Below are 22,349 nucleotides of genomic sequence, written 5' to 3'. Positions count from 1 at the left end.
ATCACAGCCCCTCAATATGGCTGCCTGACAACAACAACAACAACAACATTTTATTTGTATCTTGCCCTCCCCGTCGGAGCAGGCTCAGGGCGGCTAACAACACAATTCAAAGGGCAGCTGCTGTGAGAGCCCTCTCGGCCCCACCCACCTCACAGGGTGTCTGTTGTGGGGGAGGAAGGGAAAGGAGATTGTGAGCCGCTCTGAGACTCTTCGGAGTGGAGGGCGGGATATAAATCCAATATCTTCATCTACCTCACAGGGTGTCTGTTGTGGGAGAGGAAGGTAAAGGAGATTGTGAGCCGCTCTGAGACTCTTCGGAATGGAGGGCGGGATATAAATCCAATATCTTCTTCTTCTTCTTCTTCTTCTTCTTCTTCTTCTTCTTCTTCTTCTTCTTCTTCTTCTTCTTCTTCACAGTTGGTTTCATTACATTAATTTCTATTATGCATATGAGTTGTTGCTGTTGTTTTCTCCTGCTGCGCATGATTTATGCAATGCCTATACCAGTCTGGTGCAGCGTGATTTGGTCGTTTAAAAGGCCAATGTGTTTTTGGGCTGTATCAAGAAAAGTATGGTGTCCAGATGATGCAAAGTAATAGCATTGCTTTACTCTGTTCTGGTTAGTCTTCAGAAAGAGTATTGTGTTCAGTTTTAGGCACCACAATTTAAAAGAGGATAGTGTTTAAAAAGAAGGTAGTTGTTTTCTATTGTTCCTTGGGCAGTTCCGCAGGGCCTGTAAGACAGCCCTCTTCCGGCTGGCGTATAACTAACTGACATTGGAAACTTTATGGAAGGTTGTAGTGCAGTATTCTGACAGATCGTTTGTTCTATATGTTTTACTATTTTATTGTTTTAAATTGTTGCAAACTGATGTATTTTAAAACCAAACTCTATGTTAGATTTTATATGTTGTAAGCCGTCCTGAGCCGCTTCGGTGAGAAGGGCGGGATATAAACTGAAATAAACTGAAACTGAAACTAGAAGGTCATTTTGCCCTGGGTTTTCTGCTTGTCACTACTTTTCCTGAGAAGCTTGTTTTCATGAAGAGCAGAAAGCAGGGGTTTAAACCCCTGCTTTCTGCTCTTCACAAATCACCACGAACCACCATGGACTGCATCAAAATTCATAACCGTTTGTGGCTGTTCTTCAGTTTGCGAACCTTGATTCACAAACCGGCGAAAATTCACAACGAACTTTTGTTCATCAGCCAGTTCGTGCCCATCTCTAAGGATCTCTCTCTACGGCACTGATCTATGAAAATATGAAGCTACTTTAGACCAAGTGACACTATTGATCCAACTAGTTCAATATTGTCTAGGTTGATTGGCAGCTGCTTTCTATATAATAATAATAACTTTTTATTTGTATCCCGCCCTCCCCGCAAGCAGGCTCAGGGCGGCTCACAACATGTAAATACAGTGTACAATAAAACCATGTGCAATAATCAATTATAAATTCCAGTTTTAGATTCATATACAATTTCAGTTATAAAGTCATCCTTAAAATCATTAAAATTACATTAGACTTAAGATTATGGTGCTATAATTAAGATCTTTCATAAAGTCCAGTGATTAAAACATAAAACATATCCAGCAGGACTTACTTGGCTCGGTATTAAGTGAAGGCTGTTTTAAAGAGGTGGGTCTTACAGGCCCTGCGGAATTGATCTAAACATTGCAGGGCCCATACCTCTTCCGGGAGTTGGTTCCACAGTAGGGGGGCCATTATAGAGAAGGCCCAATCCCGGGTGGACTTCAATCTGGCCTCCCTTGGCCCAGGGATATTCAGCTGGTTCTTTCCAGCTGACCTCAGCGCTCTCTGGGGTTCATACGGGGAGAGACGGTCCCTCAAGTAGACAGGTCCTTCTAGCATTTCATGTGGAGAAAAATCTCTCTTGGCTCACGGAACCAAAGAACCTTTAATGGGAAGATGATGCTCCTACCCATTCCAAACACCCCACTCTAGATCAATCCACTCTAAGCCATGTTTGAGGTACAAAACTCATTCTGTAGCCATAGATAAACAAGGCTACCCATGGGAATTATCATAAAGCTTTACAGGAAGGGTTGCATCAGTGCTTAGTGAAGCCTGAGAGTGGAGACATACTGCCACCCTGAGGTGAAGGGGTGCATTGCCAGAAAATAGGTTTTCATCTATGGTAGAGTGGAAAATACAGGTGTGAAAGGTGGGCAATGAAGAAGCTACCAGGAAGAAAGTTGATTCATTTGAAATGTGCTGTTCGAAGAGAGTTTTGTGGATACTGTGGACCATCAAAAAAGACAAGTAAGTGAGTTCTAGATCATAGAATCATAGAGTTGAAAGGGACCTCCAGGGTCATCTAGTCCAACCTTCTGAACAATGCAGGAAACCCACAAATACCTCCCCCTAAATTCACAAGATCCTCATTGCTGTCAGATGACCATCTAGCCTCTGTTTAAAAACCTCCAAAGAAGGAGAGCCCACCACCTCCTGAGGAAGCCTGTTCCACTGAGGAACTGCTCTAGGGGTCAGGAAGTTCTTCCTGATGTTGAGTTGGAAACTCTTTTGATTTAATTTCAACCCATTGGTTCTGGTCCTACCTTCCGGGGCCACAGAAAACAATTCCACCCCATCCTCTATATGACGACCCTTCAAGTACTTGAAGATGGTGATCCTATTACCTCTCAGCCGCCTCCTCTCCAGGCTAAACATGCCCAGCTCCTTCAACCTTTCCTCATAGGACTTAGTCTCCAGACCCCAATATAGGACATCCCCTCAAGATGATGATCCTATCACCTCTCAGGGATTGTCTTAGGCAAGAAAAAGATATGTGACACATACACACACACATACTCACAATGAAGTCAAAATATGCTTAGCAAGAAGGGGAAAAAAATGTTAGTTTCTTACCAGCATAGAGTATTATTTACATGGAGGTACCATTATCTGTCTGTTTGTTTTGAACCCTGCCCTTTCTCCAAGAAGCTCAGAGCATTTACATGTTTCCTCACTCTTGTCATCGCCAAAATGACCCATCTAAAACTTTTTTTTAAAAAAAAATCAGCTACTATGGTTGTCAGTTTCAGAAACTTCTGTGTAGAATCTGAGAGGTTCAATCAAAACTTCACATTCTGAAACACAGTGAACCATAAAAGATTCTCTGCATCGTGACCCAAATTACACTTTAGGGCAGAGCATAATATTCCTGGGAAAGACCAAGATATCCGTTTGTGAGTCAAGGTCTAGATAATTGCGCCAGAAGCAAGTAAATTGGGACTGCATTCCTCAGTGGAACAAATTAGAGTCAAAGCAATGTTGCCATGTTATTGAGAGGTGTTACTTTTTTGGCCTACAAAAAGGGAGAAACACTGAGAAATGTTATGAATGCCTGTTGTTAACTATTCAGTCATGTTCGAAGACATGGCTGTCACCTTTCGTATTGCAGTATTCCAATCAAATTTAGAAAAGAACACATTGTCCAAGACTTATTATTTTCTGTCAGAGAATAGGTCCAGCATTGAAAGCTCTCCTTCACCCAAAGAGGACAAAGAGACCAGTCCCTGACTGGCATTTTTGGTTGAACATCACTGTTTGTTTGTTTTTTTAAAAAAACCACATTGCTCTCATCCACCACCGCAAAAGAGTTTTTGACTCAACATTAGGAAGAACTTCCTGACCGTTCGAGCGATTCCTCAGTGGAACAGGCTTCCTCGGGAGGTAGTAGGCTCTCCTTCCATGGAGGTTTTAAAAGAGAGGCTGAAGATGGCCATCTGACAGCAATGAAGATCCTGTGAATTTTAGGGGGAGGTGTTTGTGAGTTTCCTGCATTGTGCAGGGGATTGGACTAGATGACCTGGAGGTCCCTTCCAACTCTATGATTCTATGAGGGGTCTGGAGACCAAGTCCTATGAGGAAAGGCTGAAGGAGCTGGGCATGTTTAGCCTGGAGAGGAGGCGGCTGAGAGATGATATGATCACCATCTTCAAGTACTTGAAGGCTGTCGTATATCGGATGGGGTGGAATTGTTTTCTGTTTCGGGCTCAACATTAGGAAGAACTTCCTGACCATTAAAGTGGGTTCCTCTGTGCAACAGGCTTCAACGGGAGGTGGTGGGCTCTCCTTCCTTGGAGATTTTGAAACAGAGGCTAGATGGCCATCTGACAGTAATGAAGATCCTGTGAGGTGTTTGTGAGTTTCCTGCATTGTGCAGAGAGTTGGACTAGATGACCCTGGAGGTCCCTTCCATGATTCTATGATTTATTTATTTATTTATTTAGAAACATTTATTCATTTATTTAGAAACATTTCTTTTTTTACAGAGCTCAAAGTGACTTACCCAAATTGATAAAACATAGAATAAAATAAATTCTATAAAATATAGTAATGAAAAATCCCATAAAATCATGATGGTTTTGTGAAGAGTAATAATCAGACTGGAAGTACTACCTCTGAGAGGAAATTCATGTGTGATCGAGTTTGGCACATAGAGTGACAATAAATGTAATGGTGACCAAAACATGTCGAATCTTCCTCTTTTTTTTGGCTCATTGTTTCTTCTTGCAATAGTAATAGCTTAGTATTTGTTAGATGTGTTCCATGAGCAGATATTTCCAAATCCATCTTGAGTTTGGGTTACAACCTTGCCCTTAAGACCAAACAAAGTTGCCCACGCAAATTACCTCAAAAATTATTTCAAAAAAAAAAAACCCCTCAAAAATACAAAAACAAAAAACCCCCCAGCTCTGGGCATTATTCTAATTGTGACAGAAGATGGAGCTGTCTTCATTAAGTAACTCAGGAAGGCTGCATGATCACCCTTGCTGATGATTAACATGTGCCACAGGAGGTGCTGGCAGCTACAAGCATAGCCAGCTTTAAGAGGGGATTGGATAAAAATATGGAGCAGAGGTCCATCAGTGGCTATTAGCCACAGTGTGTGTATGTGTGTATATTGTGATACTGTGTGATACAGAGTGTTGGACTGGATGTGCCATTGGCCTGAACCAACACGGCTTCTCTTATGTTCTTATGATGGTGAGGCATTGTTTTGGCAATAGGGTCAGTGTTCTAGGGTATCCACTGATGTCTCACAAGTGCCAACCACCCTGTAATTTCAGCATCTTGAGTCACAAGGCAAGGGTTGGCTCCTCATGAGACCGGCATTTGGTTTGATTTCCTCGCTGACAGGCTTTTCGACCTGAATATGGTGGAATTCTCCTCTAGGCACCTGTGGCTCATAGGCCTCCGGGATTATGGAGGTTCCGAAGTGGGATTGCTGGATGCCCTCTAACATCAGGTAAACCACCAGCAATTACAGCCGCTGTCTGATGATGCTTGTGGTGCATAACGTTCCTGCAGCATAAAATGGTATGGAAAAGTGGGGGGGGGGAGTCAGGAACTGCATGAAGGAAACCCAACCCCCAGCCCCTGAAATGATCATAGTCGCAACGTGCAAGATCAAGGGTGGGCAGAATGAAGTAAGTAAAGTAAAGTAAAGTGAAGTGAAGTAAAGTAGAGTAGAGTAAAGTAAAGTAGAGTAAATAAAGTGAAGTGAGGAGAAGTAAAGTGAATTAGAGTAAAGTAAGTGAAGTAAAGTGAGTGAATAAAGTAACATGAAGTAAAGTAAAGTAAGTGAGTAATGTCAAGTTAGAGTAAAGTAATGAATGAAAAGGAGCGCGGAATGAAGTAAGTAAAGTAAGTGAAGTGAAGTGAAGTAAAACCGAAGTAAAGCAGAGTGAAGTAAAGTAAGGTAAAAGTGAAGTAAAGTAAGTAAAGTGAAGTGAGTAAGTAAAGTGAAGTAAAGTGAAGTGAGGTGAAGTAAGTAAAGTAAAGTAAGTAAGTGAAGTGAAGTAAAGTAGGTAAGTAAGTAATGTAAAGTAAAGTAAGGAATGAAAAGGAGCACATTTGTGTACCTCTGATATTTTGAAACTGTATTTCCTTTATTCCCTGACCTGCAGAGCCTAGTCTAATCTGATCTTGTCAGATCTTGTTCAGCCTGGTCCACCTGCTTTCTAAGAACACTTGGTGGACACCAGGAAAAATGTAATTTAGAGTTTTCACACCCTTCAGACCTGCCAACAGAGGGTGGGGGAAGAATTTACTAGGAGTGGGAGGAACATCAAAAATACTCACAGATTGATTCTCCATTAGACCCTATGGGGACCAGTCTCCATAGGGTATAATGGGGTGCGCAGAACTAGGCTTCCCAAACCCCCCCCCGCCCTGGCGGGGGACCCCCAAATTACCAGCCTCCTCCCCCGCTCTCCAAAAATCCAGAAGCGGGGGGGGGGGGGGAACGGCGCCAATTTTGGTGCCACTCTCTCAAACAGAGATACTCTTTCCCTGCCTGCCTCCCTCGCAGGCTTCAGGCTCCTCCCTTCCTCCGGGTCACAAAGACCCGCCCACCGCCAGCCTGCTATTCGCTCAAGTCCAGCCTCCCTTCGCGAGGTGCATGCTGGGACTCGTAGTCCTTGTGTCCTTTCCGGCTGCCGGGCGTCGTCTCCTCGGGGACCACGTTTCCCGGCGTGTCCCATGCGGCTCCTTCCGCGGCTGGGCAGCTGTGTGTGGCGGCCGAATGGCAATGTGGGGCTGGCAGAGGTTATGCCAATGAGGGGAGCTAGGCCGTAGCCGGAGAGCGGAGGCGAGGCAGCCGTCGGCATGTTCAGGCGGTCACGCAGCTGGGGCGGCAGGCACGACAGTGCCTGCCACAACTTCCGCTCCCTCGACAACCTCAAGTGAGTCTCCCAGGAGGGGGAGGCAGGAGGAGGGGGCTCTAACACTGGTTCGGGATGGGGCACATGGCCTTGATCTTGGCTCCACCCCTAATGTCTCCTGTCCCCACCCCCAAAGTCTCCTGGCTCCACCCCAAAGTCCCCAGATATTTCTTGAATTGGATTTGGCAACCCTACGCAGAACAGATCCTCCCTGACTTCTAATAACCCTGACGTGGGGGGAGGCCCTCCAAACCAGGGGATCCTCTTCCCCAAACTGGGGATTGGTAAACCTATATGTAGTGGTTGATAGCTGTGGACTCTAATCTGGAACCTCTGGTTTGATTTGCCACTCCCCCACATGAAGCCTGCTGCGTGACCTTGGACCAGTTCTCTCACAGCTCTCTCAGCCCTACCTACCTCAGAAGGTGACTGTTGTGGGGAGAGGGTGGGAAAGTGATTGATTGTACACCACTTTGAGACTCCGTACTGTAGAGAAAAGCAGTGTATACAAACCAACTCTTCTTCTTCTATTACAGGGGTGGAGAACCTCTATTCCGAGGGCTGCATACGGTCTTCAAGGTCACTAGGTGTAGCCCTCAGAATTACTGGGCCAAACCGAGCCATGTGGGAGCCTCTCTGGGGCCTGGCTGGCCAGCGAGGATCGTGGGACCCAGTCACTCTGTGCAGCAGCCTCCCCAGGGCCAGGCAGGGATCACAGAGCCCAGATGTGCTGTGCAGCAACCTCCCTGGGGCCTGGCTGGCCGGCCAGAATTGCTGCAGGGCCTGGAAAAGTCACTGTCACAGTTTAGTTTGCACTTGATTATCCCAGATGGTGTGGCCTAATATGCTAATGAGTGTGGGACCTAGTATGCTAATATTAGGGAATGTGGTCTATTATGCTACTGAGTTCCTGCTGGGCTTTTTCTACAAAAAAGCCCTCGACCTATGCATTTGCCCAGGGCGGCATGCCATGTGTGTGTGTGCCAGATTAGGCTCTCCCCACATGACTTCAAATTTATATATATATTTGCATTAATTTTGCATCAATATATATATTAATATCATTTATATATATATATATATATATTTGCATTAATTTTGCTGGCCTGAATCATTCTCCCTCAGGGGAGCACTGTTTTTTAAGTTGATCATTTTTTATGGCCCGCAAATGATGTTATAAATATCTATGTGCATTGATTTAGATTCACTTCTTATGCTATTGCTAAAAGATGCATTTTTGAAACTTAAGCTCAGAATTCTAGATATTGAAATGCAAAAGTTATATAGCCTGGCCAACAAGTCTTGCTCCCTGCTGAATTTCAAACTTCCTCTCACAGTAGGGAAATTAGCGTCATATTTCTCCTCTCTGCAAGCTCCACAGCAACGGCTTGCGTTCTCGTTAACGAGATGCAATGCATTACCATCTGTTATCTTATTTGGTAGATTTAACAGGATTGAGTACTCTAATAGACATTGTCTTTGTAATCCCAAGTGCATTGAAACTATTTCCCATGTATTATTGAACTGTCCCCTTTATGATGATACTTGTTGTATATTCCTGAAAGATATTTTAGCAGATATGTTGGGCTGTGCTGATTCAGGCAAAGTCCACAAACTTTTAAATGACACTTGTTCTGAGGTAACTTTAACGGTTGCTAGATTTCTTCAACAGGCCATGGAAATACGACAGAGAATGGTTCTGGAATGACCACATTTTATTTGTTTTAATTATTTAATTTGGCTAAACTTGACTCATATATATTTTACTTACCGAATTTTTCAGACCATAAGACGCACTTCCCCCCCCAAAAAAGTGTGTGTGGGGGGGGAAGTGTGTGCGTCTTATGGAGCGAAGGTACCTTCCTGTGGGGGGGCGATACGTTGCCTCTGCCTCTGATCCTGGCGCTTCCCCCACGCCTACCTGCCTGGCTCCAGTTTCTTCCAGCAAGCACTGGGATCGTTCCACGCTGCCCCCACCACAAACCCAGTGCTTCGCGAGCGCCGGCTGCGGAGAGGGCAGCGTGCTTCCTCCATGCCTATCTGCCTGGCTCCAGCTCTGAAGCTTACAGCAAGCGCCAGGATCGCTCCCTCTGCCCTCCGATCCCAGCGCTTGCTTTAAGCATCAGAGCTGGAGCCAGGCAGACAGGCACGGAGGAAGCACCCACCCCCTCCGCAAACCCAGCGCTTTGCGAACGCCGGCTGTGGAGGGTGTAGCGTGCTTCCAGCTTTAAGAGGGGATTGGATAAAAATATGGAACGGAGTTCCATCAGTGGCTATTAGCCACAGTATATGTATATGTATATATATATATATATATATATATATATATATATGTGTGTGTGTGTGTGTGTGTGTGTGTGTGTGTGTGTGTTTGTGTGTGTGTGTGTGTGTGTGCATGTGTATGTGTATACACACACACACATATTGGCCACTGTGTGACACAGAGTGTTGGACTGGATGGGCCATTGGCCTGATCCAACATGGCTTCTCTTATGTTCAGGTGGATCTTCCTAATTTCTGAATGGTGTAGCAGAATAGAAACGAGTAAACAAATCACATTTGTGTGTTTTTTTTTTAATTTTTGATGTCACCATATCTTCTTCTTTGACTTATCCTCTAATATAATTGTATGAGCAGGATGGTGGATGCCTCTGAAGAGAATAAGAATGTCCATAAGGTGACTTTTTCATCCGAACCTTGCGAGCTTTAGAAAACTCAGCCACATGAGAGGCAGCAGCCTTGTTCAACCTGGTACATCTTCTAAGACTTGGAGAAATGCAAGTCGTTTGACCTCCTAAAGTGACAGGTCCACACCGGTCCATGCAAACCGTTTGGCCTCCTAATGTGACGGGTCCACACGAAGCACTCAAAACAGGCCCTGGGAGGATGACCTTGCTGGGAGGTGGTTGTACGATCACTTGTGAATTTGGAAGCTGTGAAACACAGGACATGTGGTTGATGTTCTGTCCAAGGCAAGCCATTGCGGTGGAATTATCAGATTGTTCTATGGCAGGAGGTGTGAGAGGAAGGCATAAAATTGTTGGGTCCTCTTCACCTATAGGAACAAAAGAGCAGCTCCGTAGGATTAGACCAAGGAAGGATCAATTTTTGTCCATCATAATGTTTCAACAATGGCCAACTAGATGCTCCAGGGAAGCCCACAAACACTGTACAAAGGTGAACAATACAAAACACCTGTCCCTGCTTCTTTGTCCTCAATATTTGATATTCTATTGTCTCATGACATGGACATTCCATTTACCTACCATGGCTGATAACTTGGCATCCTATTTCCTCAGAAACTCAAAGCAAAAAAGATTGTTGGGAAAGTCAATAAGGGTTAGAATCATAGAGCTGGAAGGGACCTCCAAGGTCATCTAGTCCACAATGCAGGAAATTCACAAATACCTCCCTATAAATTCACAGGATCTTCATTGCTGTCAGATGGCCATCTAGCCTCTGTTTAAAAACCTCCAAGGAAGGAGAGCCCACCACCTCCCGAGGAAGCCTATTCCACTGAGGAATTGCTGTAATGGTCAGGAAGTTCTTCCTAATGTTGAGTTGAAACTCTTTCGCTTTAATTTCAACCCGTCGGTTCTGGTTCTACCTTCCGGGGCAACAGAAAACAATTCCACCCCATCCTCTATGGGACAGCCCTTCAAGTATTTGAAGATGGTGATCATATCACCTCTCAGCCGCCTCCTCTCCAGGCTAAACATCCTCATAGGACTTGGTCTCCAGACCTCTCACCATCTTTGTTGCCCTTCTATGGACCTGTTCCAGCTTGTCTATATCCTTCTTAAAATGTGGTGCCCAAAACTGAACACAATACTCCAGCTGAGGTCTTACCAGAGCAGAGTAAAGCGATACCATCACATCACATGATCTGGACACTATCCTTCAGTTGATACAGCCCAAAATTGCATTTGCCTTTTGGGGCAGGAAGTTCTGCAGCATGTCAGAATTTCAATCTGTAGAAGCTCAGAGGCAGGCAATGTCTTTCCTAGCTCTCCTATTCCCTGAGTCGGTTGAATCACTTGAAAGCATGGCGTTGCTCCTTGCAACTCCAAAAGCTGCAGTGTTAGTGAGAAACAGCACCCGGTTTCCCTTCCAGTATGTTTTTTGCCGGTGGAAATGGCCACGGAGGCCTGTTTGCTTCTCCAATGGCTATTTCTGCTGGTGAAAACAGAACAGGAGGGAAGCCTGAAGCCTTCTTTTGAGGGTCTGGGGTCCAGGGGGTCCAATCTTTCTGCAACCTGGAAGGTTTTTTGGGGAGAGGCACTGGATCCTATGCTGAAAATTTGGTGCCTCTACCTCAAAATACAGCCTCCCCAGAGCCCCAGATACCTGCAGATCAATTCTCCATTATATCCTATGGGAACCAGTCTCCATAGGGAATGGAGCTCCTAGCAGACATCCCCCCTGCTTTCTGATGACCCTGAAGCAGGGGAAGGGCCTCCAAACTGAAGGATCCCCTGCCCCCACAGGGGGATTGGCAACTCTACTTATATCCTGTCCTATCTCCAAGAATGGGCTCAGGGCAGCTCGCAACGAATAGAATATAAATAAAATAGCAATCGCATATAACGAAAACCAAGTTCAAAACCATCAGAACGATCAAGACAAGATGGCAGCCAAAATAGATAGATAGGATGTTAGTTGGATAATGTATTTCTGTAAGCAGGGGAGGCCAAGATGGATTAAAGGTCTGCCATCTTAGCCAAAGGTAGGGTTGGCAAGTTCAAGTCAAGAAATATCTGTGGACTTTGGGGGTGGAGCCAAGAAACTTTTGGGGGGGGGCATGGAGTCAGATTCAAGGTTGTGACAGGGAAAATTGAACTCCAAAGGGAGTTCTGGCTACCACATTTAAAGGGACCGCACACCTTTTGCATGTCTTTTTGCTTGGACATAATGAAGCATAGGGGCACCTTCTTTGGGGGCTCATAGAATTGGACCCCCTGGTCCAATCCTTCTGAAACTTTGAGGGTGTTTTGAAAAGAGGCACCGAATGCTATATGAAGCATTTGGTGCTTCTAGATAAAAAAAAAGAGCCTCAGATACCTGCATATCAATTCTCCATTATACCCTGTGGGAATAGGCTTCCCAACCCTCCCGCCCTGGCAGGGGACCCCAGGATTTCCACCCTTTTCCCCTGCTCCCCAAAAAAACGGAAGCGGGGGGAGGGGGAAATGGCACCGGGGAGCATGGTGAGCTGCCCCATCCCGGAGCGGGCGAGGCCGCCGTGCCGCAGCCGCCCCCTCCCCACCCACCGCAGCTGCTCCTCCGAGATGGGCCCAGGCTGAGCCCATCTCGGAGGAGCAGCCAAGAGGTGGCAGCAGTGCAGGCAAAACCAGAGAAGGGAAGGGCGGAGGCAGGCCAGGAGCATGGCGAGCCACGAATCCGGGCCCTTCTAGGACCCAGACACGCGGCTCGCCACGCCCCCGGCCCGCTTCCACCCCCCCTCCGATTCCACCCCAGAGGTGGAGCAGAGCGGGCAAGGCTGCTGCGCCACTGCTGTCCCCCCCCCCGCCCCACCGCAGCTGCTCCTCCGAGATGGGCTCAGCCTGAGCCCATCTCGGAGGAGCAGCCACAGCGAGTAGAGAAGAGGCGGCAGCTGCGCAGTGGCATCGGCCGCTCCAAGACGGGGCATCGTTTCCCCCCCTAGCTCCACTCCAGTGTCTCCTGGCTCCACCCCCAAAGTCCCCAGATATTTTTGGGATTGGACTTGGCAACCCTATGTGGGAATGGGTCTCTATAGGGAATAATGGAGTGCCCAGCAGACATTTTCCTCCCCCACTCCGCTTTCTGATGACCCTGAAGCGGGAGGGAGGACCTCCAAACTGGGGGATCCCCTGCCCCCACCTGGGGACTAAAACAAAAACAAAAAGCCGTGAAAATATTAACGAAAACAAATAATACTACGTTCAAAAATCTATTTAGTATGAACCTTTAGATAGTGACCATCACAATATATTTTAACAATTAATACCAGAGTAAATACATAAGTAATGCTTCACAAAATGCATCTAAGCAGCAATAGTCCATTCATGTTTTGCCTAAAGTGCTTAGTGCCGCAAAGTGCTTGTAGACCAAAGCATAGAGCTTACAGTAGGCCCTGTATTAAGAGCCCTCAAAGCTCTTGGAGGATTGGCTCCATCAGGGGCGTGTGGCCTAATATGCAAAGGAGCCCCTGCTAGAATTCTATCTCTGGGCCCTGTACTAAGAGCCCTCTAAGCTCTTGGAGGGTTGGCTCCATCAGAGGTGTGTGGCTTAATATGCAAAGGAGCCCCTGCTAGAATTCTATCTCTGGGCCCTGTACTAAGAGCCATCTAAGCTTTTGGAGGATTGGGTACATCAGGGGAGCATGGCCCAATATGCAGAGGCGCTCCTGCTAAGAAAAGACCCCTATTCTTCATGGGCAGTTGCCTTGCCTCTGGGCTTTTGCTTGAGCTGGCTCAAGTGATCGATCCCCCAGCAGACTTTTGATCTCCGATGATGTCCGGTAGCAGCAGATCAAAAGGCGCCCATGCAGCAGCTGGTGGGGGATCAATTGCTTGCCCAGAGGTGGAGCAACTTCCCATGAGGAATTAGTCCCATTCCTGGACTCCAGATTTTTTAAGTCATAGGCAGGGGTGGAACTCTAGCAGGAGCTCCTTTGCATGTTAGGCCATACCCCCCCCCCCCCGGATGGAGCCAATCCTCAAAGAGCTTACAAAAGAGAGCCTTGTAAGTTCTTGGAGGATTGGCTATATCAGGGGATGTGGCCTAATCTTCAAAGGAGCTCCTGCTAGAATTCCACCCCCCTGGTCGTAGGTCTCCTCAAGAAATGTACATCCTTGAGGGGGAAGGGCAGGTTCCCAGACTGGTTTCCAAGAATAGAACAGCAATTCACAGACTACACTGTAAAGCTTTTTTAGCCCAACAATACCATGGTAAAATCAATAAATATTGATTTTATGGAGAGCCTGTTTGGTGTAGTGGTGTAGTGGTTAAGTGTGCAGACTCTTATGTGGGAGAACCGGGTTTGATTCCCCACTCCTCCACTTGCACCTGCTGGAATGGCCTTGGGTCAGCCATAGCTCTGACAGAGGTTGTCCTTGAAAGGGCAGCTTCTGGGAGAGCCCTCTCCAGCCCCACCCACCTCACAGGGTGTCTGTTGTGGGGGGGGAAGGTAAAGGAGATTGTGAGCCGCTCTGAGACTCTTCGGAGTGGAGGGTGGGATATAAATCCAATATCTTCTTCTTCTTCTAATGCCTCTGGCCTTGAAACAGAAATTAGAAGAGAAACTTGTTCAGCTAGTAATACTGGATATTGTAGAAAAAGTCGAAGAACCTGGGAACACAGACATAAGAAGAGCCCTGCTGGATCAGACCAATAGTCCATTTTGTCCAGCATCCTGTCACACACATAGAGATGCCAAGTCCCCGGTCCAGGCGGGGGAACCCCTACCCGGGAGGTTCCCAACCCGCCAGCCCACATTGGGCTAGTGGAGGGAACCTTCCCCGACATCATTGCACAATGAGGTCACCCAGAAGTGATGTCATCGTGCAAGCGACATTGCACAGCGGCCACTCTAGGCATTTCCAGAAAAACTCTATGGTTTTCCTGGACCGTATAGCAATTTCGGAGGGAAAACGCTCTAGCCATTTGGGAGGGAAAACTCTATGGTACCTATCATACCATAGAGTTTTTCCCTCCCAAATGGCTAGACCGTCCAGGAAAAACATAGAGTTTTCCTGGAAATTGCATTTGCCTTTTTAACCACCGCATCACACTGTTGACTCATGTTCAGCGTATGATCCACTAAGACCCCTAGATCCTTTTTGCACATGCTACTGCTAAGTCTCTCCCATCCTATAACTATGCATGGGATTTTGCCTACCTAAATGCAAAACTTTACATTTATCCCTGTTAAAATTCATTTTATTGATTTTAGCCCAGTTTTCCAGCCTGTCAAGGTCATCCTGTATCCTGTTTCTGTCTTCTACTGTATTTGCAACCCCTCCCAATTTAGTATCATCTGCAAATGTAATAAGCATTCCCTCTATTCCTTCATCCAAATCGTTGATAAAGATGTTGAACAAAACAGGTCCCAGGACAGATCCTTGAGGCATTCCGCTTTTCACTCCTCTCCAAGAGGATGAGGAGCCATTCACAAGCACTCTTTGGGTGTGATCTGTCAACCAGTTACAGATCCACCTAACGGTAACAGGATCCAAACCACATTTTGGGGAGGGACGGTGGCTCAGTGGTAGAGCATCTGCTTGGTAAGCAGAAGGTCCCAGGTTCAATCCCTGGCATCTCCAACTAGAAAGGGTCCAGGCAAATAGGTGTGAAAACCTCAGCTTGAGACCCTGGAGAGCCACTGCCAGTCTGAGTAGACAATACTGACTTTGATGGACTGAGGGTCTGATTCAGTATAAGGCAGCTTCATATGTTCATATATGTTCATATTTTACCAACTTGTCAACAAGGACAGTATGTGGAAACTTATCAAAAGCCTTACTGAAATCAAAATAAACAATGTCTACAGCTTTCCCCTGATCCAGCAAGGTAGTCACTTTCTCAAAAAAAGAGATCAGGTTAGTTTGCATAGCCAGCTTCAAGGGATTGGATCAACACCTGCAGCAGAGATCCATCAGTGGCTATAAGCCACAGCGCATTTTTGGAACTCTCTGAGGCAAGTGATGCTCTGTATTCTTGGTGTGTGGGGGGGAGCAACAGTGGGAGGGCTTCTAGTGTCCTGGTCCCACTGATGGACCTCCTGATGGCACCTGGGTTTTGGCCACTGTGTGACACAGAATGTTGGACTGGATGGGCCATTGGCCTGATCCAACATGGCTTCTCTTATGATCTTATGTTCTCTTAGAAGTATTTCCTTTTGTCTGTCCTGAACCTACTGCCCATCCATCAGCTTCCTTGGATGTCCTTGAGTTCCAGGTCTTTTGTAGCAGGAAGGCCACACACTCCTGATATAGCCAGTCCTCCAAGAGCTGACTGTAGGGCCCCAGGATTTGTAACTTCCTCTCACTTTGGTAGGACCTGTAACAAGAGCCCTGTAAGCTCTTGGAGGACTGGCTACATCAGGAGTGTGTTGCCTAATATTCCTACCTAAATGCAGAACTTTACAAGGATAGTACGTGGAAACTTATCAAAAGCCTTACGGAAATCAAAATGAACAATGTCTACAGCATTCCCCTGATCCAGCAAGGTAGTCACTTTCTCAAAAAAAAGAGATCAGGTTAGTTTGCATAGGCAGCTTCAAGGGATTGGATCAACATCTGGAGCAGAGGTCCATCAGTTGCTATAAGCCACGGCGCATTTTTGGAACTCTCTGAGGCAAGTGAAAAAGTTGTGTCGAATTCTAGTATGTTTTTTTTTTTTTACCTTAAAGGAGACTTTAATTAATTGGTTTATTTATTCCTTGAGGCACATAAACATTTCTCCAATGCACACAGGTTGGGAATTACACTGTTTTAACTTTATGGAATGTGGAAAAACAAAACAGGCTCCTCTGCCACAATTTACTGTGAACAGGAGCAGTATTAAAAAAAAAACTTACAAGAACACTGTCAGTTGAAGGCAATCAAAGTTCATCTTTTAGTTCGGAGGCTAGAGCAATTTTGTCCCATTTCATCAGGACAATGGTATGTGAGGCAGAGGTAAGGAACCCAGAGGTGAGGAACCTCCCAAATTGCTAGAACGTCCAGTGATTGTAGCATTCTGCATGCTGAAGGGCCGCATTGTATTGGCAACAATAAATAAAGATATATATTTTTAATGATGGATGGTCCCAAAGTAGGGTCTCCAGGTCCCATCATAACACTGGTGGGAGGATTGGAGGTTGATCCAGGAGTGGGAGAGGACATTGCATAAGAATGTAAGAGAAGCCATGCTGGGTCAGGCCAATGGCCCATCCAGTCCAACACTCTGTGTCACACAGTGGTCAAAAAACCCCAGGTGCCATCAGGAGGTCCACCATGGTGGTCCACCAGTGGGCCTAGAAGCCCTCCCACTGTGCCCCCTCAAGCACCAGGAATACAGAGCATCACTGACCCAGACAGAGAGTTCCAACAATACGCTGTGGCTGTTGGTGGACAGGAGCCTGTGGAATCAGGAGAAAACATTTTGAAATCAAGCTGAAATAAAAAACATTTATAACCAGAGCTAAAATACAAAGATGTAAGAACAACAATTAAAACATTGGCAAGGAAAGAGGAATCACTGGGGGAACGACAAATGAAACTGTAACAACAAAAATCTTAATTCACTGGCAGAAGATGTCAACAGAAGGGCACAGACATATCTTCCTGGATAGATTTATTAAGGGCTTTTTTGGTAGAAAAAGCCGATCAGGAACTCATTTGAATATCAGGCCACATCCCCTGAGATCACTATTGTTTCTCACAGGGCTTTTTGTAGGAAAGGCCCAGCAAGAACTCATTTGCATATTAGGCCACACCCGCTGATGTCAAGCCAGCCAGTACAGCTGGACCATGTACAGCCGGGGCTGCGGAGACTGCACTGGCTGCCAATAGTGTTCCGGATTCGCTACAAGGTGCTGGTTATTACCTTTATAGCCCTATATGGCCGAGGACCTGTCTACCTTAAGGACCATCTCTCCCCATATATTCCCCAGAGGGTACTTAGATCTGGATCACAAAACCTATTAGAATCCCTGGGCTGAGGGAGGTGAGATTGAAGGCTACCAGAGAACGAGCCTTCTCTATTGCGGCCTCCCACTGGTGGAACCAACTCCCAGATGAGGTTAGAGCCTTGCGGGATCTCGCCCAATTCCGCAAGGCCTGCAAGACAACATTATTTCGAATGGCCTTCGACCAAAGTACAGAGCTGCTCAACATCGCGGCATGAAACTCAGCACCAAAACTGTTGTTTTAAAATTGTATTAATGATTTTAAATTGTAAACGGTTTAATTTTTAACTGATATTATTGTAATTGTTTTTTATTGTTCGATGGTTTTATTGTTTCATTGTTGATATTTAATGTTGTTAGCCGCCCTGAGCCTGCTTCGGCTGGGAGGTCGGGATATAAATACGATAAATAAATAAGTAAATAAATGACGTAGCCAATCTCCCAAGAGCTTACACGGCTCTTTTTTGTAAGCTCTTTGAGTACTGGCTACATCATGGGGGGTGTGGCCTAATGTGCGGAGGAGCTCCTGCTAGAATTCCACCTCTGTATCTGGGGGATACAAACAATGTGCAAATACAGAAGAAGAAAGAGCAGGCCAAATAGAAAGTACGACACGATATGTCTAAAGACCTTGTACCTTTTTAAAGATGGTTCTATATCTGTGAGATAAGCAGCGATTGTAGAAAGCAGGGAAGTTCCAGGAGATAACAAACACATGGGATTCACTGTTGCAGGATGTGGTGGAAGACTAGGTCTACTGGTCTGGAAGACGATGTCTAGGGCAGTGATGCTTTGTAGTGACGCTCTGTTGGTTTTTGGGAGGCAACAGTGGGAGGGCTTATGGAGTTCTGGCCCCACTCAGGGCCGGCTCGCCCACTAGGCAAATTAGGCTGTTGCCTAGGACTCCGGAAGGAGGGGGCGCCAAATTGGGCTCCCCTCCAGTGCCCACAACCACTGCCTAGTTTGCCTGCCTGCCTGCCTCGCCCCCCGCCACCACCACTACCACCACCTGCCCCCTCCCTTCCCTTGCACTTTGCCTGCCCCTGCTCACCGAGGCTAGACCCTACCGGCTTCGATGCAGCCGACACCCCACCTAATGCTTTAAAGTGCATTTAGGAGAAGGCTTTGCTCCCCCTCACTTCTGGTTCCAGGATGAAGTGGGGAGAAGCCTTCTCCTGCATGTGCTTCAAAGTATTAGATAGTGTCCCACCACATCAAAGCCAGTAGGACCCAGCCTCAGCTTGGCGTGCTCTGATGGGGGGGGAGGTGACAGAGTGCTGCGCCGTTGCAGCACTGGGAGGGAGGAAAGGTCAGCAGCGGGGGGGGGGGCAGTGGTAGCGGCAGGCAAGGAGCCTGCCTGGGGCACCATGGGCCCTAGAGCGGGCACTGGCTCCACTAGTGGACCCTCCAATGGCACCTGGGTTTTGGCCACTGTGCGAGACAGTGTTGAACTCGATGAGCCGTTGGTCTGATCCAGCACGGGTTCTGTTATGTTCATTCCTGTCAGGCAGCCATATTGAAGGGCTGTGATGATGAAATAGAGCACACTTGCTATACATTTCAAGAAGAAACCAGATAGGGACCTCTATTCAATAATCTCTACAGAGGAAGGCATAGTTGAGGAACCAGATGGATTAGTCTGTCTTGGCCCAAGAATTTGTTTTAAAGGTATAAAGAGAAAGTGGGAGATCCTACCTGAGTGTGAATTCCGAAAACAAGCTAGATTCCCAATGTTTCCTCTATGTCAAGATAACTCTTGGTCAGGAAATCCCCAGGGGTCTTGACTACAGAAAAAGAATATTTAAAGGGGGGGGGGGGAAGGTTTGAATTTCCAGAGGGAATAAACTGGTATACATGACTAGACTCTATCCTCAACAAGGCTATCGAATTAAAACATAACTTTATTTTTTGAGAAAAAATCACATTTTGAAATCAAGCTAAAATTAAAATATTTATAACCAGAGCTAAAATACAAAGACGTAAGAACAACAATTAAAACATTGACAAGGAAAGAGGAATCACTGGGGGGACGACAAATGAAATTGCAACAACAAAAATCTTAGATCACTGGCAGAAGATGTCAACAGAAGGGAACAGACATAACTTCCCAGATAGATTTATTAAGGGCTTTTTTGGGTAGAAAAAGCCAAGCAGGAACTCATTTGAATAGCAGGCCACACCCCCTGACATCACTATTGTTTCTCACGGGGCTTTTTTGTAGGAAAGACCCAGCAAGAACACATTTGCATATTAGGCCACACCCCTGATGTCAAGCCAGCCAGAACTGCATTCCTGTGTGTTTTATATATATTTGGATTGTTTATTAGTTTTTAAGGTTTTATCTGTTTTAAATGTTTAACTGTTTACATATTTAAATATTGTTCAATTTTTATGTTCGACTAATTGTTGGAAGCCGCCCTGAGCCACTTGTGGGAAGGGTGGGATATAGATCCTAAATAAATAAATAAAAATGAATTAAAAAAAAAACAACAACCCTGGATTTATTTATTTATACAGTTATATGTATTTAAAATATTTATATACCCACCTTTCTCCATAGGAATTCAGTACTCAAAGTGGGCAACAACAGCACACAAACAATATAAAATAATTAAAGGGAAAGCAAACAGTAAAATAGCAAATATAAAGCATTAGAATACACCCCTAAAAACACTTTATGTCCAATGTCAGTCTGTTCTACCGGGGATTATACACAACCCAAAAAAAGAATGCACTGATAAGATGGGAGAGAAGTATCCCAAAGGTTCCAGGACAAACCAGCCTCAAAGCAACTAAAAATACTGAAATATACTGTACAATTCTTATTAAAAGTATTTAAATCAGTTTACAAAATGAGCTGAGCGTAGATATTACAATATAAACCTGGAATATAAATGATGGGTCCAAACCCCATTTCATAGGGGTTATACATCCACAGCATCCCAATGTATTTCTCTTTTAGAATAGTGTATCAGAATAATTTTTGAAACTGGCATACTCAAAATAGGGATATCGGCTGTCTATCTTATTACATATACTTAACCCATTTTCACTATGTTTTATTGTATTCTTTTTTTTTTCTTTTTTTCTAATGGCAAGCTAAAATGACATTTACATGTTAAATAGTAAATTAGAAGAAGAAGATATTTTATTTATATCCCGCCCTCCACTCCGAAGAGTCTCAGAGCGGCTCACAATCTCCTTTCCCTTCCTCCCCCACAACAGACACCCTGTGAGGTAGATTAAGATATTGGATTTATATCCCGCCCTCCACTCCGAAGAGTCTCAGAGCGGCTCACAATCTCCTTTCCCTTCCTCCCCCACAACAGACACCCTGTGAGGTAGATTAAGATATTGGATTTATATCCCACCCTCCACTCCGAAGAGTCTCAGAGTGGCTCACAATCTCCTTTCCCTTCCTCCCCCACAACAGACACCCCGTGAGGAAGATGAAGATATTGGATTTATATCCCGCCCTCCACTCCGAAGAGTCTCAGAGTGACTCACAATCTCCTTTACCTTCCTCCCCCACAACAGACACCCCGTGAGGAAGATGAAGATATTGGATTTATATCCCGCCCTCCACTCCGAAGAGTCTCAGAGCGCCTCACAATCTTCCTTCCCTTCCTCTCCCAAAACAGACTCCCTGTGAGGTGAGTGGGGCTGGAGAGGTCTCTCACAGCAGCTGCCCTTTCAAGGACAACCTCTGCCAGAGCTATGGCTGACCTGAGGCCATCCCAGCAGGTGCAAGTGGAGGAGTGGAGAATCAAACTCAGTTCTCCCAGATAAGAGTCCGCACACTTAACCGCTACACCAAACTGGCTCTCCAGTTAAGTGGACAAGAACATCACTGTCCGATGTATTTTTCTTTTAGCCGTATTGACGTACTCAAATAGAGATATTGGCTGTTTATCTCATGATGTATACTAAACCCATTTTCCACTATATTTTAATGCATTTTTCTTCTAATGGCAAATTCTATGTATGTTACATGTTAAAAGGTAAATTAGTTATCAAAGATTTCAGGTTTTCATGGCTGGTAACATCATTAGGGTTTGTAGAATCGTTCGGGCTCAAGTGCCGTGTTCTACTGGAGAAAGTTTTCCTTCCAGATGTTTCATTCTCAGCTGCAGAGAACATCCTCAGTGGCGTTGCAGCTGGAGCAGGTGCTCTGACCCTCTTGGCTGCTGTGCATTGACCTTCTTAGCTGCTGTGCTCAATGCACAGCAGCCAAGAAGGTCAGAGCGCCTGCTCCGGCTGCAACGCCACTGAGGATGTTCTCCGCAGCTGAGAACAAAACGTCTGGAAGAAAAACTTTGTCCAGTAGAACACAGCACTTGAGCCCGAAAGATTCTACAAACCCTAATGGTAAATTAGTTGCACGGGGAAAATATCTGGGAAAGAAATGCTTATACAATAAAGTGATTGACAGACATTCTCACATTTTGACATATGACTGTTTTATTGCTTTCGCATGCTCACGCTACCCAGATCAAAGGTTTGCTCAATTTATTAATTTGACTATTCTGTCATTGGATCTTACATTTGCACCATTTTGCATTCTAAACCGCTGCCTACCAGCTCTATGTAGCTCTGCCCGCTGGACCTGATTCCTCGTCTGATGAACTGTGCTTGGAGCACACGAAAGCTGACGTTCCGAATAAAACTTTGTTGGTCTTAAAGGTGCCACTTGACTCCTACTTTGTTCTACTGCTTCAGACCAACACAGCCGTCCGCCTGGATCGATCTACGCAATCGAAGTATATCTTCAAAATATAAATAGTCCAATTAGGTCATCCAGATGCGCAGCTGGCTCAAATTCGTGGTGCGCAGCTATGCACAAATGATTCCTTCGTGCGATGAGGTGGTACTCAGATTTCCTTCTTTCGCAACAGCTTTGTCCAGCTTCCCATTACACAATTAAGACACGGCAAGAATACTTCAAAGCACAGCCCGCTCTCTAATGCATCTTTAATAAGAATTATACGGTATATTTCAGGGTT

Source organism: Heteronotia binoei, chromosome 1 (genome assembly GCF_032191835.1).
Source record: "Heteronotia binoei isolate CCM8104 ecotype False Entrance Well chromosome 1, APGP_CSIRO_Hbin_v1, whole genome shotgun sequence".
Lineage (NCBI taxonomy): Eukaryota > Metazoa > Chordata > Lepidosauria > Squamata > Gekkonidae > Heteronotia > Heteronotia binoei.
The sequence above is the reverse complement of the archived record's forward strand: the minus strand, read 5'-3'. Positions refer to the sequence as shown.